Source organism: Bos taurus, chromosome 8 (assembly GCF_002263795.3).
Source record: "Bos taurus isolate L1 Dominette 01449 registration number 42190680 breed Hereford chromosome 8, ARS-UCD2.0, whole genome shotgun sequence".
In the NCBI taxonomy this organism is placed as follows: Eukaryota; Metazoa; Chordata; class Mammalia; order Artiodactyla; family Bovidae; genus Bos; species Bos taurus.
The window spans coordinates 109,591,512-109,607,580 of record NC_037335.1 but is presented as its reverse complement, the minus strand read 5'-3'; the positions used below and the strand labels follow the sequence as shown (position 1 = coordinate 109,607,580).

Genomic DNA, 16,069 nt, shown 5'->3' with positions numbered 1-16,069 from the left:
TTGATTTAAGAACACTGATTCTGCTGTAGAAGAAAGAGCCCTGGAGTCAAAGAGTCTAACTGCCCCTGGCATGACTCCCTGAATGATTCTGGCCAGTGTAACGCCCTTGTCCAAGCCTGGTTTACCCACCTATAAAATGATAGGTTTAGATTGTATTGGGGATGTCAAATAAGTTTTGTTTTGCATGCGAGCTCTAACTGGATGATGGTTGCCTTGAGATGTGTCATATGGAGGGGGTCTGTGAAGCTGGGAAGGAATTCCGTGTGGCTCAGTGAAGTCTTCACTGAGTGTAGATTATGGGAATAGATGATCTCCAAGTTCTTTGGAAAGTCTTTGAGTGTGTGACTCTTTTTTCAACATTCCTCTTTTTCCTTTATGGGTTTTTTTTTTTTTTAGGCAAAGCCAAACCAGAGAGGCCCCATATGCCTCCGCTGAATATTAAACTGATGTATGCAAATCGCAGGCTGGCTGGCTGGCCCCCGATCTGCAGGGGGATGAGACCGCACAAAGACCCATATGTTGCTGCTCTGATGGCGTTGTTTTACCACCTTCAGTAAAACCCCATCTGTGGTGGGGTGATCTGTGAGAGCACCAAGGGTCATGCTTAACCCCTAAAACCACCAACTAAAGGGCCATAAAGAACCCTGCTAGCACCGGTGACTCCTGTCGCTGCCCAGATTGCACCTCTCTTCCTGGAATTTGGCCTGCAGCAAATGCGAACACTCGGTTGCTGGAGTTCAGCTTTGAGCTTCCCACCTAGGACATAGATGAGGAGGCAGCTACTCTGGGGGCGCGGGAGGGTGGCTGGGGACAGGGGCCGCTTTTCCACTGGTCACTGGATTTGTTCTTTCTGGATCTTTGATGTCTCGGCCACAGCTGGAGAACTGTAGGTTTGTTTTTGAAGTTTTTATTTTGTATTGGAGTGTAGCCGATTGGTAAACAATGTTGTGAGTTTCAGGTGGACAGCAAAGGAATTCAGCCATATATGTACATATGTCTGGACTTCCCAGGCGGTGCTCATGGTAAAGAGCCCACATGCCAGCGCGGGTAGACGTAAGAGACGCAGGTTCGATTCCTGGGTCAATAAGAACCCCTGCAGGAGGGCATGGCAACCCCCTCCAGTGTTCTTGCCTGGAGAATCCCATGGACGGGGAGCCTGGCGGGCTGCATTCCATAGCATTCCACAGAGTTGGACACGACTGAAATGACTTAGCACACACACGCTCACATACACGCATCCGTTCTCTCCCAAACCCTCCTCCCACCCAGGCTGCCACATAACTTTGAACAGAGTTCCCGGCGCCATACATTAGTCCTTGTTGGTTGTGCATTTTAAATATAGCAGTGTGTACATGACCTTCCCAAACTCCCTATTTGCCTCCGGCAACCCTTAGCTCATTCTCAAAGTCTGTGAGGCTGCTTCTGCTTTGTGAGTTCATTTGTATCATTTCTTTTTAGATCCCACACATATCCCTTATCGTGCGATCTTGGAAACCTGTAGCAGTTTTGTCCTTAGCAAGGTTGGGGGCCCGCAGGCCACCATGCTCCTTCCTGGCAATGTGACAAACCGCCATGGGGACCCTGGGACGTGGCCACCCAGTGCCCACTGGGACTGACCGTCCCTGGCCCTAGGGGGACCCTCCTTCTCCCCGTGCCGGTCCCTCCAAGCTAGCAAGACACGGCAGTGGGGGAGCCAGGCGAAGGCAGCAAAGTCACCTGCTGGAGCAGGGCTTCCTGAGAGCAGAGCCCACCGAGGAGCCGTCCTCTCAAGACACTTTGATGTCTCGGGAGAACACTTTCAGTGAATCAAAAATAACTCGCCAACTCCTGCCTCACGGAGTGGGTTTGAGACATAAAATAAGTAGTGTGCTTTAGATAGAAGATTATTTGGGTCACCTTCATTAGGAGACTTTGTCCCCTGGGGCTGAGGGGGAGGTCCCTGCAGGCCACGGGCTCAGGGCAAGGTAACTCCAGGCCAGAACACGACAGAAGGTTCCCTACCCGCAGCCCTCCTCTCTTGGAGGGAGCCTGGGTCCAATGTCCCTTTTCCTTTTCTTTTAAAAGTATTCTATATTAATTTTCTTAGGGCAAGGGCTCAGATGGTAAAGAATCTGCCTGCAATGCAGGAGACCCGGGTTCAGTCCCTGGGTCAGGAAGATCCCCTGGAGGAGGAAATGGCAACCCACTCCAGTGTTCTTGCCTGGGAAATCCCATGGACAGAGGAGCCTGGTGGACTACAGCCCACGGGGTCGCAAAGAGTCAGCCACAATTTAGCGACTAACACTTTCACTTCTTTCATCTCAAAAGTAACACGTGTTTATTGCAGAATAACTTAGAGGTACATGTAAGCCAAGAGATGAACACACACTTCCCCCATCACCTCTCAATGTGGAGGGACCACTGTTAACATTTTAGTGATGGAATCTGAGAAGGTGGGGCACAGCGCCCAGGACCAGGCCCTGGGGTCCACAGATCTGCAGCAGCCTCTGGTTCTTTCTCTGACCAGCTGTGTGGGCAAGTGGCTCATCTTTTCTGAGCCTCAGTTGGCCCATCTGCAAACTGGTGGTGATAATAGTTTGGTGTGAGGAATATAGTATACTAACGCATATATATATATATATATATATATATATGGAATCTAGAAAGATGGTAATGATAACCCTGTATGCGAGACAGCAAAAGAGACACAGATGTATAGAATAGTCTTTTGGACTCTGTGGGAGAAGGCGAGGGTGGGATGATTTGAGAGAATGGCATTGAAACATGTATATTACCATATGTGAAATGGATCGCCAGTCCAGGTTCGATGCATGAGACAGGGTGCTCGGGGCTGGTGCACTGGGATGACCCTGAGGGATGGGATGGGGAGGGAGGTGGGAGGGAGGGTCAGGATGGGGAACACATGTACACCCGTGGCAGATCCATGTCAATGTATGGCAAAACCCCACTACAATATTGTAAAGTAATTAGCTTCCAATTAAAATAAATTTTGTATTTAAAAAAATAGTTTGGTATGAGGACTTACTGAGAGGACTCACCCTCAGTCTTCACATGGTGCTGGGCATGTAGGAAACACTCCAGAAATGATTATGTCCTTACTATTATCATCTTGGCTCTGACCTCTCATGGGCCAAGGTCATCCAGAAAGGAAACAGACTGCTTTTAGGAGCAGGGATGCTTTTCTTCAATCCTGGTGAAATTAAGGGGCTCTAGGAGAGGAAGTAACATAATGTCTCAAACAGGCAGTTTTAAACGGGAAATAATGGGAGATGTATGCTCCAGTTTTATAGGGATCAAAACTTCTTAAAAAATTGAGAGCAGAAGGGAACCCTTTTTAGTTTAGGTCCATGCCCCCAGGGTCATATATATATATATTTTCAGTTGGCCAAAACTGCACGGCAAAGCTATTTTCCAATGCAGACTTCCCCTGACTTCTGGACCAACTGAATCTCATTTTTTGAAGCTGAAAATGATCTGACTCCGAAGTTAGGGGTTCTGCTGGGTAGGGATAGAGTTTACAATCCTGTTAGGGGTCATAAAAATCACGGGGAGAAAGACTTGGAAAGAAACAGGGAATTTCTTAAGCAACGAGCTAAAGCAAAGCGGAGTCCACGTGCAGATGTCTCCTACTTGATTCATCGCCATTGTCAGACGCTGACGCTGAGTGGGAGAAGGAACCTCCCTCCCCTTGCCTGCCTGGCTGCTTATTCCACTCTAAACTAGCCCTGAACACTCTGCATTGGCCCAGATGAACACCTATTTCCTTCCAGATGTTTCTGTGTGCTTACACGTGTCTACAGGTTCTCACTGTATCTTTAACCCGACTCTTTCTGCTTTGCAACCTGCTTTTCCCACTTCACTCTGTGGCTGAGCGTAGCCCTGCTGTCTTTTGGCTCACTATTTTTGTCATCCCCTGGGGGACATGCAGCAAAAATATGTCCAGGGCTGCCCTGAACTTGCCCTCTCTCCTTCCAACCCCCAAGTCCTCCCATCTTGCTTTCCTGCCACTGATCCTGTTGTTGACTTTGGGACTCAGAATGCAGACTTAGCTCTGTGTTGGCTGGACCTGAATCTACCCAACACACTCATTTGCACACTTTTGGCTAATGACCTTCTTTCCTTTTCTGTGGAGAAAGTAGAAGCACTTGCAAAAAGAAAACTTTCCATTTTTTCCTCTGCCACCGTCCAGTGCTGGAGTTCCTTTGCTCGGTCAGCATATTTTCGCCCCGCTGTAAACTGGTCTTTTGTTAGTGAAATCGTAGCTGCAAAAGTCTCTTTAAAAAGTTGCTCCTGTGCAGATACGAGTATGCCAAAGCCTGTCGGTTTATATAGTACTGCATCAAGAGGTGAGAAAAAATAACTTTTAAGGTCAAATAAAATCCCAGGGGCAGATCAAGTGCCGCTCAGTTACTTGGGTCATCGTGGGGGGTCAGCTGTGCGGCCTGCTCTGTGTCATGCTGTGTTACTGCGGTTTTACCATACATTTTGGGTGCTTCTTGACTGACTTTTAAGTGTCAGCAGGGAAATTGAAATGTACTACTTGGCCTAAACATAAAAAAGAGATTTGAGAAGTGGTATCATTGAATATCTCCTAATGTTACAGGAGGCATTTCATGAGTGTCTTCCAAACAGTGAGGATTTTAACTGGAGGAGATGGGACTTCCCTGGTGCTGCAATGGTTGAGACTCCACATTCCCAGTGCAGGTGGGGTGGGGATCTGAGATTCCACAGGCCACACCGTGAGGCCAAAGAGATGAATAAATAAATATACTTTAGGTGGAGGAGAGACCCATTTGCTGGTTCTTTCAAATAGTGCTGATAATAACAAAAGCTAACATTTAACAGAGAGCTTTTAATGTGCCCAGGTACTGTTCTATACTGTATGTGCATTAGCTCATGTAACCTTTACTTAAGGTCTTGGTGATGAGGTCAAACACAGAGAGGTTAGGTAACTTGCTCAAGGTCACACAGCTTGTAAATGGTGAATCAAGGATTTGGAACCAAGTATCTTGTCTCCTGGAGTAGGAAATGGAAACCCACTCCAGTATTCTTGCCTGGAAAATTCCATGGACAGAGGAGCCTGGTGGGCTGCAGTCCGTGGGGTCACAAAGAGTCGGACATGACCGAGCGACTGAGTGCACACATACATCTTGTCTCCAGACTCTATACCCTCGATTCCTGTCATTCTCTGTCTTAACCAGCTCTGCCTCTTCTGTGCCTGCCCCTCAAAGCAGCCGGTGGGTCTGGAGAAAACCATTAAGCCATGCTGGCTGCTTCCCGTTAGTTTCCGGAGCATGATTCTCCCATGGATCCTCGTACTACCTGGCAACCATCATCCATTTCCCTGGCCCAGTTACTCTCCAGAAAACTCCACCTGAGTTTTCTCACACCTTCTCTTCCCTCCTCGAACCTTCAGTACCTCATCCCCTCCCTCTGTCTCACCTGCTGACCTGTTTACCATTTCACGGAGATGACAGTAGCAGTCAGAGAACTTGCTTCCGCCCCCTGCCCTGTCTGAGGATGCTCGTGTTTTGCTTTCCCTCTTGTTAAGACAGATGCACGGTCCCCACTCCTGAGAACAACTCTCCTCCCCCATGCTCCGAGGTTGCAGCTTCAGTAATTGTCCCCTCTCTCGCCTGCATCATAGCACATTCCTTTTCTCCTGAAATCGTTAGCGTCACTGTGCAAACGTGCCAAGATCTCGTCTGTGTTAAAATAAACAGCAGCCAACCAGTGCAATCCTACCTTCCTTTTCAGCTGCCTTTTTACTTCTCTTCTCCTTTATAACAAAAACTCTGGCAAGAGGTCTTCCCGTCTGTCCCAGTCCTTCTCCTCCGTTTCCCTCTTTCAATAACCTGGTCAGGCTTCTGCTCCTAGCTCCGCATCCAAACAGGATTGACCAAGGTCATTCAGGACCCATGACCTCTGCTTGGCTCAAGCTGGCAGTCTCGTCTCAGGCCACCTGTAGCTGGTCCTGTGGGCATTTGACACAGCTGACGACTTCCTCGTCCCTAAAGCTCTTCCCTTAGTCTCCAGAACGCCTCCCCGTCCTGGTCTCCACTCCCTTCTCCCTCATGTGCTCCTCTTCAGTTTCCCAGTTTCTCTGTACTCTATCCATGACCCCCCAATGCTGGGGGCTGCCAGGCTCAGCCCTCGTGCCTCTTCTCTCCCACATGTCCTGCTTTGGTGATCCCACGTTGTCTCCCGCATGCTTTAAGCATCATCTCCAGCAGATGACTCCCCAGTTGACAGTTCCAGGTTGAACCCCATCACTGTCCTGATCTCCAACTCATCTGTCTGTCTTTGCTTCGATGTCTAACAGGCATCTTGACGGTAACACAGCCCAGATGGGAGTCCTGACCCACAGCCATGCCAAGCCTGCTCCTTCCTTCGTCTCTCCATCTCAGGTAGGGTGAATCCCTCTTGCACTGCACCAGTTGTTTGGGCCAAACACTTTGGAGTCCTCCTTGACTCCCCTCTTTCTTTCATATGCTTATCCAATTGATCAGAACTCCTTTCAGTTTTGTTTTCAAAGCAGACCCAAAGTCCAATCACTTTTCACCATTTCCACCACCACTCGATCTAATCTGCCAACCACCCCTCTGGGATTATTACAAATATCTCCTTTTCTCCCTGTTTCTACCCTGACTCCCTATACTCTCTTCTCAGCCCAGCCTCCCAATTAATGCTGAAAAACCGTAGGGCAGACACTGCAACTCCTCTGCTTAGAAATCCCCAACAGCTTCCTTATCGCTCCACAGGGAAGCCAGAGTCATTGGAGTGACCTTCCAGGCTCAGTGTGATCTGTCCCAGCCCCATCCCTCACTCTCCTCTCCTCTGACCTGTTTCCTAGTCTTCTCCCCCTTGCGCAGTACCTCCAGATGCTCAGCTGCAGCCTTCTTATTTCCCTTGAACTGGTCCAGCAGCCTGCTTGCCAGGGCGGTATCAGTGGCCAGATGCCCTTCCCCAGGCCAAGGTCAGCCCCCTCGCTCTTTCAGACGTCTGCTCAGACCTTCTAGGTTGAGGTCATCTTGACCTATTTCGAATGGAAGCACCCTCCTCCCCAGAAGCCCTAGCCCCTTTCTGCTTTATTTTTTCCCACAGTGCTCATCACTATACTGTACTACACGGTGGTATTCATGGGATAGATTTTACAGCGCATTTATTTTATTGACTGTCCTCCTCTCGCATGCTAAAGTGCTCATCTTCAGGAGGACACAGTTGCTTTTGTTCTACTCCCTGAAGCCTCTTCAGTGCTTATACCCTGTATAACACACGGTCGGCACTCATGGGGTGTTTGTTGGATAAATGGGTGAATGAATGAACTCTACGAAATGGATATGATCTGGATTAGGTTAGTTGGTATAATATCTTTGGCTTCCTTTTAAGCCTCTGGATCACTTTGAAGACTACCCAAAGATTCCAAAGGCATCTTTACTTCATCTCCTTTTTTTTCTTTTTTAACCTGTCAGTATTTGCAGCTACTTATCTGTGTAAATAGTGTCTTCAAGAACACTGTACAACGAAAGCTAATGAAAATTACCAGGCTGTTTTGATAAACACAAAAAATGAAGTCAGGAGGTTAGGGATGACAATTGCAGTTTTGTATCAACTCAAGCATCCAATTTATTTAATCAAAACAGCCTTGTTTTATTGATTGACTTTATAATAAGTAAAGGTTATCATCTGTATTTATAAAATAAAGTCACACAGCTAAACCATTGCTTTAAACAAATCAGCTTTGTATATTGCATTCCGGGCAAGAGTTTAAAAATAGCTAAAAAAAAAAAATGTGAAAACCGTTGACTTGTAACATAACCTCTAAGAGCTCTTTCTTGCTTTGGTGTTATCTCAGACCACCCTGGTTCTTGCCGAGCGAGGCTAGGATTGGGGTGAAGATACAGCAGACTCCTCTTATCCACGGTTTTGCTTTCCATGGCTTCAGTTACTCAAGGTCAAAAGAGGTCTGAAAATACGAAATGAAACATTCCAAAAATAAACAGTGCATAAATTTTAAACTGTGTGCCCTTCTGAGTAGCGTAATGAAGTCTAGTACCATCCCGCTCCGTCCTGCATGGGCTCCTCAGCCATTGGCATCCTGACATCCGGCAATGGACGCTGACCTGATTCAATGACCCCTGAGCCGCGGAAGCAGGTGGCCCTTCCCGCGACTTCTCACCAGAAGGTCCATAGCAGCCTAGAGCCGTGTCACCGTGCATGTGGCATTCATGTTGCTTCACCTCATCAGGTAGGCATGTTATCATCTCACATCGTCACAAGAGGAGGGGTGAGCACCGTGCAATACATGCTTTGAGAGAGAGAAAGACAGCATTTGGATAAGTTTTATTCTAGTAGATCGTTATAATTGTTTGATTGTGTTATCGGTTATCGTTGTTACTGTGCCTCATTTACTGTTTTTCCCAAATCGAGTTCAGTAAATTTTCCCTGCCTCCCGCCCTGTCCTTTTCATACCGTTCTCCTCTGAGCCCTGAGTGTTCTTCTATAAAATAATCATAACGGACTTCCTGGCAGTCCAGTGGTGAAGGCTTCGCACTTCCAGTGTGGGAGGCATGGGTTCCATCTCTGGTTGGGGGGAGTTCCCTGTGCTACAAGGTGCAGCCAAAATAAATCATAATAATAGCTGGCCTTTATCTACTAAATGTAGCAAGCTGCGGGTGAGGCATTTAACATGAATTTTCATATTTAAGCCTCACCACAATAATGGTCACCCTAGAGACAGATACTATGACCATTTCAATTTCATAAATGGGGAAGTGCCGGCAGAGAGAGAGTACCTTCCCACGGTCACATGGTTAGTGAGTGTGAGTGTTTTCTCCAGAGATGTCTGAGCCATTTTTGCAAACTCAGTGGCAGACCAGAGCTGGCTACTGAGTAGGAACCCAGTGAAAGTCAGTGCCCTGACTCAGGTTTGACCCAGTGTCTCCATTTACTGAGCCCATTGGGGTGTGGATGAGCCCGCTTGGTCTTCCAAAGAGTGTAAAGAGGTATCTGTGTAATTTGCATTTTGCATCTCTTATTGACAAAGTCCTTGAAATCAGTCTGTTCCCAACAGCCTCAGAGTCCCACTCGCACAAGCTCTTTCATTTTGTTCCAAAAATTGTGGCAGGAAATTTCCAAGCTGTTGATATGCCGGGGTGGAGTTTGTTATCACTAGCTGATCTGATGTTGGAAGCTGTGTGAAAGATCTCATGAATAATAGAACATGGGCTGGTGCTCATTCCTCCTTGGGAGGACCAGGCATGTCCAAGATGGAGCACAGGGAGCTGGCAGCCAGGGCCAGGGCCACCTGCATAAGTGCTGTGGCTGCATCTGAAGGCTTGCCCACACTGCCCAGGGATCAGACCACCAGATGCACTACAACGAATTACAAAGAGATACATGGGTTAGGAGCCAGAACAGCTGAGTTTGAGGCTTGCAGTACAACCTTAACAAAATTACTCTTGCTCTCTGATCTCCACTCTAAGGAGAGAATTTAAGAATCTGCCTGCAATGCAGGAGACCTGGGTTCAGTCCCTGGTCAGGCAGATCCCCTGGAGAAGGGAATGGCAAGATACTCCAGTATTCTTGCCTGGAGAATCCCATGGACAGAGGAGCCTGGCGGTGGGCTACAGTCCGGTGGGCTCTCAAAGAGTTGGACAGGACTGAGCGGCTAACATATACATACAGGCTTGTGTAAGCTATTTACTTATTTGGCTTTAATTGAAATATAGTTCATTGACAATATTGTGTTAGTTTCCGCTGTACAACAAATTGACACAGTTATACATATACATATATTCTTTTCTACTGTGGTTTATCACGGTATATCGCATATAGGTCTCTGTGCTTGCAGTAGGCTCTTGTTTATTCACTTTCTACGTGATACTTTGCATCTACTAACCCCAAGCTCCCAATCCAACACCACCTCCTTTGGCAGCCACAAGCCTGTTCTCTTTGCCTGTGAGTCTGCTTCTGTTTCATGGATAAATTAGTGTCATATTTTCGATTCCATATATAAATGATATCATAGGGTATTTTTAGCCTTTTGACGTTTCACTTAATAATAATCTCTAGGCCCATCAATGTTGCTGCAAATGCATTATCTCACTGTTTTTTATGGCCGAGTAATAATACAGTGTTGCTTGGAACATAGGGGTGCATGTATATTTTAAACTTACGGTTTTCTCTGGATATGCGCCCAGGAGTGGGGGTGCTGGGTCGCATGGTGATCCTAGTTTTAGTTTTTTTGGGGAACCTCCACTGTGTAAGCTATTAAGTCCAAACAGTGCTCTGAAGCTTGAGTGTCTTCTTTCTCTACAGACACAAGTGTACATCTGTGTACGTGTGTAAATACTTATGTAGTCATGTGTATATATATGTGTGTGTGTATACATATGCATGTATACGCATGTAGTACTGATGGTCCTCCCCCCTGGGCTGTGAGTGTGGGAGTATAGGATGGCCGTGGCAGTGACCTAGCCCCAGGAAGTTAGCAGTAGGAACCAAGGCCGCAAGGCCCTGGTGTAGAGAAAGAGGCCAGGGTGGTGGAGATGGGCCCAGTGCCCACTGTATACGCTAAAGGACTGAGGGAAGAAGAAATCTGAATCTAGATAGTGGGTGTAGGAGCTGATGGGTGGCGTGCAAGAGACCACTTGCAGATGGTGAAGAGCCTAAGGGCGATAAACTCAGCGCAGGAGAGCAAAGCCTCAGGAATTCCTGGAGCTGACGCACAAAGCCCACTGTCCCCGCTCCAGCGTGGATCCTTTGCGGTTCCCAAGGCCTGGTGCTAAGGCTTCCCCCAGGGATGCTAATTTTTAGATGAAATCACCGAATACCTGCCGTATCAGTGAGCTTTTGTTGCATAACACTTAACCACTTGTTATTTCTCAGAAGTCTCAGGTTGCCTGGGAGGTCCCGCTGCCCCGGGCTGCACATAGCGGATGGCACTGGGCTGGTTGGTGTGTCTGTGGTCAGCCAGCAGGACAGCTGCTGGCCATCTGGCCCAGTGGTGGCCGACTCTTTCCTCCAAGTGCAGCTCACCCCCTCCGGCAGCTGGGTCACGGCGGTGGTGGGGTCCACGTGAGGGAGAGGCGGAAAAGTACAAGTACTTTTCTCAAAGCTTCTGCTCTGGACAATCTGTTACTCTCCCATTGGTAGAAACAAGTCACGTGGCCCATTCCAGGATCCAAGTGGGAATGAACTCGAGAGGCTGGACAAAGGGAGGCCATCACTGGGGGCCATGAAAACAATACGTCTGTTACATCTGGCTGACTTAAAGGAATTCCTGAAGAATGCAAGCAAGACTATTTAATAAAACAAATGTGTATTGAGCTCCTACTATGTATCCAGTGCTCTTCTAGTATTTCACATGCTGGGGATTTGGAGGTGAGCAAGGAAAAATGTGCATCAGTCCATCTTCACATTGAAGAAAGAAAGTTAATTGCTCAGTCATGTCTGACACTTTGTGAGCCCATGGACTGTGGCCCACCAGGTTCCTCTGTCCATGGGGTTCTCCAGGCAAGAATACTGGAGTGGGTTGCCATTTCCTTTTTCAGTGGATCTTTCCCATCCAGGGATCAAACCTGGGTCTCCCAGTTCGATTCCTGGATTGGGAAGATCCACTGGAGAAGGGATAGGTTGCCCACTCCAATATTCTTGGGCTTCCCTGATGGCTTAGCTGGTAAAGAATCTACCTGCAATGTGGGAGACCTGGGTTTGATTGCTGGGTTGGGAAGATCCCCTGGAGAAAGGAAAGGCTACCCACTCCAGTATTCTGGCCTGGAGAATTCCATGGATTATATAGTCCATAGGGTCACAAAGAGTCAGACACAACTGAGTGACATTCTCTTTCATATTGAAAATGAAGTCCTAAAGCGGCCTTAAACAGCTCCCATTCCAGTTTTTTTTAGATTCTCATTCAGTTCAGTTCAGTTCAGTTGCTCAATCGTGTCTGACTCTTTGTGACTCCATGAATTGCAGCACGCCAGGCCTCCCTGTCCATCACCAACTCCCAGAGTTCACTCAAACTCATGTCCATAAGTTGGTGATGTCATCCAGCCATCTCATTCTCTATCTTCCCCTTTTCCTCCTGCCCCCAATCCCTCCCAGCATCAGAGTCTTTTCCAATGAGTCAACTCTTCACATGAGGTGGCCAAAGTACTGGAGTTTCAGCTTTAGCATCATTCCTTCCAAAGAAATCCCAGGGCTGATCTCCTTCAGAATGGACTGGTTGGATCTCCTCGCAGTCCAAGGGACTCTCAAGCATCTTCTCCAACACCACAGTTCAAAAGCATCAATTCTTTGGCGCTCAGCTTTCTTCACAGTCCAACTCTCACATCCATACATGACCACAGGAAAAACCATAGCCTTGACTAGATGGACCTTTGTTGGCAAAGTAATGTCTCTGCTTTTGAATATGCTGTCTAGGTTGGTCATAACTTTCCATTCAAGGAGTAAGCGTCTTTTAATTTCATGGCTGCAGTCACCATCTGCAGTGATTTTGGAGCCCCAAAAAAGTCTGACACTGTTTCCACTGTTTCCTCATCTATTTCCCATGAAGTGATGGGACCGGATGCCATGATCTTCATTTTCTGAATCTTGAGCTTTAAGCCAACTTTTTCACTCTCCTCTTTCACTTTCATCAAGAGGTTTTTTAGTTCCTCTTCACTTTCTGCCATAAGGGTGGTGTCGTCTGCATATCTGAGGTTATGATATTTCTCCTGGCAATCTTGATTCCAGCTTGTGCTTCTTCCAGCCCAGCGTTTCTCATGATGTATTCTGCATATAAGTTAAATAAGCAGGGTGACAATATACAGCCTGACGTACTCCTTTTCCTATTTGGAACCAGTTTGTTGTTTGATGTCCAATTCTAACTGTTGCTTCCTGACCTGCATATAGGTTTCTCAAGAGGCAGGTCAGGTGGTCTGGTATTCCCATCTCTTTCAGATTTTTCCACAGTTTCTTGTGATCCACACAGTCAAAAGCTTTGGCATAGTCAATAAAGCAGAAATAGATGTTTTTCTGGAACTCTCTTGCTTTTTCCATGATCCATCAGATGTTGGCAATTTGATCTCTGGTTCCTCTGCCTTTTCTAAATCCAGCTTGAACATCTGGAAGTTCATGGTTCACGTATTGCTGAAGCCAGGCTTGGAGAATTTTGAGCATTACTTTACTAGCGTGTGAGATGAGTGCAATTGTGTGGTAGTTTGAGCATTCTTTGGCATTGCCTTTCTTTGGGATTGGAATGAAAACTGACCTTTTCCAGTCCTGTGGCCACTGCTGAGTTTTCCAAATTTGCTGGCATTAGTTATCTATTTTACACATAGATGTGTGTATATTGTATATATGTCGATCCCAGTCTCCCCATTCCTCCCACTCCCCTCTTCCCTCTTGATATCCATACATTTGTTCTGTACATCTGTGTCTCTATTTCTGCTTTGCAAATGAGGTCATCTATAGAATTTTTCTAGATCCCACATGTATGCATTCAGTTCAGTTCAGTTCAGTTCAGTCGCTCAGTCGTGTCCGACTCTTTGCGACCCCATGAATTGCAGCACGCCAGGCCTCCCTGTCCATCACCAACTCCCGGAGTTCACTCAGACTCAAGTCCATCGAGTCAGTGATGCCATCCAGCCATCTCATTCTCTGTCGTCCCCTTCTCCTCCTGCCCCCAATCCCTCCCAGCATCAGAGTCTTTTCCAATGAGTCAGCTCTTTGCATGAGGTGGCCAAAGTACTGGAGTTTCAGCTTCAGCATCATTCCCTCCAAAGAAATCCCAGGGCTGATCTCCTTCAGAATGGACTGGTTGGATCTCCTTGCAGTCCAAGGGACTCTCAAGAGTCTTCTCCAACACCACAGTTCAAAAGCATCAATTCTTCGATGCTCAGCCTTCTTCACAGTCCAACTCTCACATCCATACGTGACCACAGGAAAAAGCATAGCCTTGACTAGACGGACCTTTGTTGGCAAAGTAATGTCTTATTAATATATGATATTTTTCTCGTTCTGACTTACGTCACTCTGTATGACATTCTCTAGGTCCATCCACATTTCTGCAAATGACCCAATTTCATTGCTTTTTATGACTGAGTAATATTCCGTCATATATTTGTACCACATGTAGAAAAATCAAGGTGGACCCTACACTCTTGACCATTTCTATTTACTTCATGAAGGAGTCGCTGCTATGTGTGGGGATTCTATCTCAAACAGTAAAGATTTTCCTAATTGCTAACAATAGAGGAATTCACTTTAGACAATCTGTTGCTTAAATTCACTGCTGCTGAGCAGAGAGAGGACTCTATATCCAAAGGACAAGCCTTAATTTGGGTATTAAGTCGGAATTAACTGCACTTGGAAATACTTGACTGGAAGCAAAGAATAGAGGTGGAGCACCTAATGCCTGTGAGACACACGCTAGAGATCCGGGGAAAGAAAAAGAAAGTAAAGGCACAGTTGCTGAAAACTAACTAAATAAAAACACCCCACCCCCAAGTTCCATTCCAGCCCTTGATTTCTAGATGGGCACAGTGGCGACCAGAGGGGCGTGGAGGGTCTGAGCCTGGGTACAGCGTGAGGGAGGCTGGGGCTCAGACCAGCTCCCTGGTTCTGACTCTCCCATCTTTATTGTGTAAGAGCCCCCAGACAAGTGACCTGTTCCACTCACCTCCCACCCAGATGCCCCCTCCAGGCCTCCTTCACTTTGACTTATAACAGACCCCAGGGTCGGGCAGAATTACCCAACGTTTGTAGAGACATGAATCTCTGAGGTTGTGGAGGGAAGGCCCCGAAGAGGAAATCCATATTCAAAAAATCATTAATTTCACTTAAAAATCACGTCTGTGCTATTGACTGCCTCGGCTGCTTGGAATTTAGTTTACAGTTCCACTCCATGGTTTGGACGCTTGGGCTGCGAGGAGGGAATCCAAGGAGAGAGAGAGGGGCTGATACATCAAAGTCATTTGTGCGACTAGAAATGCTGCTTCCTCCGAGGCAGTGGTTTACAGGGAGGGGCTCATATCTGGGGAGCCCCACTGCCCCCATGGTTGCGCTGGTCCTGGTTTAGAGGGGAGGAACCAGGCTCCAGGTCATGACTTGCCCCTGATCACAGAGCTACAAATGGTAGAAAAAGCCTTTTCCCCTTGAGCCACTGACCAACCGGGCACTTCGAGGAGCTGTTTTGCCCTGCAGCTTGCGGGCACCCGCCCTCCCAGCCCCACCCTCTGCTTCCTTCTCTCTCGCTGGCAGTGCAAGGACTTTATTTTCTGAAGGCACAAACTATTCCCGGCATAAAATCGTCCCTGAGAAGATATACTTTCCTGGGTGACTTATCGTTCTTTGTGTTTTTAGTGCTTTAAGATTTTTATGTTTCCAATAACCCAAAGAAAGATGATGGATATATAATAACACTGAGCAATAACAGACTGTATTTACAAACACATATATATGCTCCATCAAATGTACATATTTTTATACCTTTCAGCCATCTTTCTGGGGCAGCTGCATTTTTTTGAATTACATGGTATAAGCAATGAGCCTATCATCCTGTTCACACATCCATAAATTACCCAGAGGGAGTAGGGCGTCCGGAAAGCATCCCCGCTTTAAATCACCTGCGAATATATTTCCCCCTCCTTTTCCCGGGATGGCTCATCTGGGAGTGGGGTGGTGGGCATTTTAGAGCAGGGGGGAGAGGTCTGGGCTGGCAAGTAAGAGTTTTGGTTCAAGAGGTGTGCTGGCTCTATTAACGATTTGCTGTGAGATCCAGGGAAAGTTGCTTTGCCTCTCTGGGCCTCAGTTTTCCCATCTGTGAAATGGGTAACTGAAACCAGAGAGGAGAGGCTCTTGGCCTTGGCAATGACAACAGGGAGACCCAGATGAAGACCAGGTCTGTCCTGTGTCCCCATCCTGTTGGGGCTCCAGGGATCTCATCTCTTGCAGGTAGGTTTTGAATATCAAAAGCTCCTCTTCTTTTCCCTGCAGTGGCACCTGCAGACACCTTGGCCAAACCCGGACTTCGGGAAAAGTCACAGATGTGTAGTTTTGAAGGGGGTGGGCTCATTCATCATTT

The 16,069-nt window shown here is 47.2% G+C and overlaps 1 long non-coding RNA gene across 1 annotated transcript in view; it reads left to right on the top strand.

Moving 5' to 3' along the window:
* The first annotated feature begins 7,897 nt into the window (after positions 1–7,897).
* LOC132346021 (uncharacterized) overlaps positions 7,898–16,069 on the top strand; it is an 89,133-nt gene continuing 80,961 nt past the window's right edge. Inside the window, exon 1 of the long non-coding RNA XR_009495701.1 lies at positions 7,898–8,248. This is a non-coding gene — a long non-coding RNA (uncharacterized lncRNA). The remainder of the gene's footprint in view (positions 8,249–16,069) is intronic.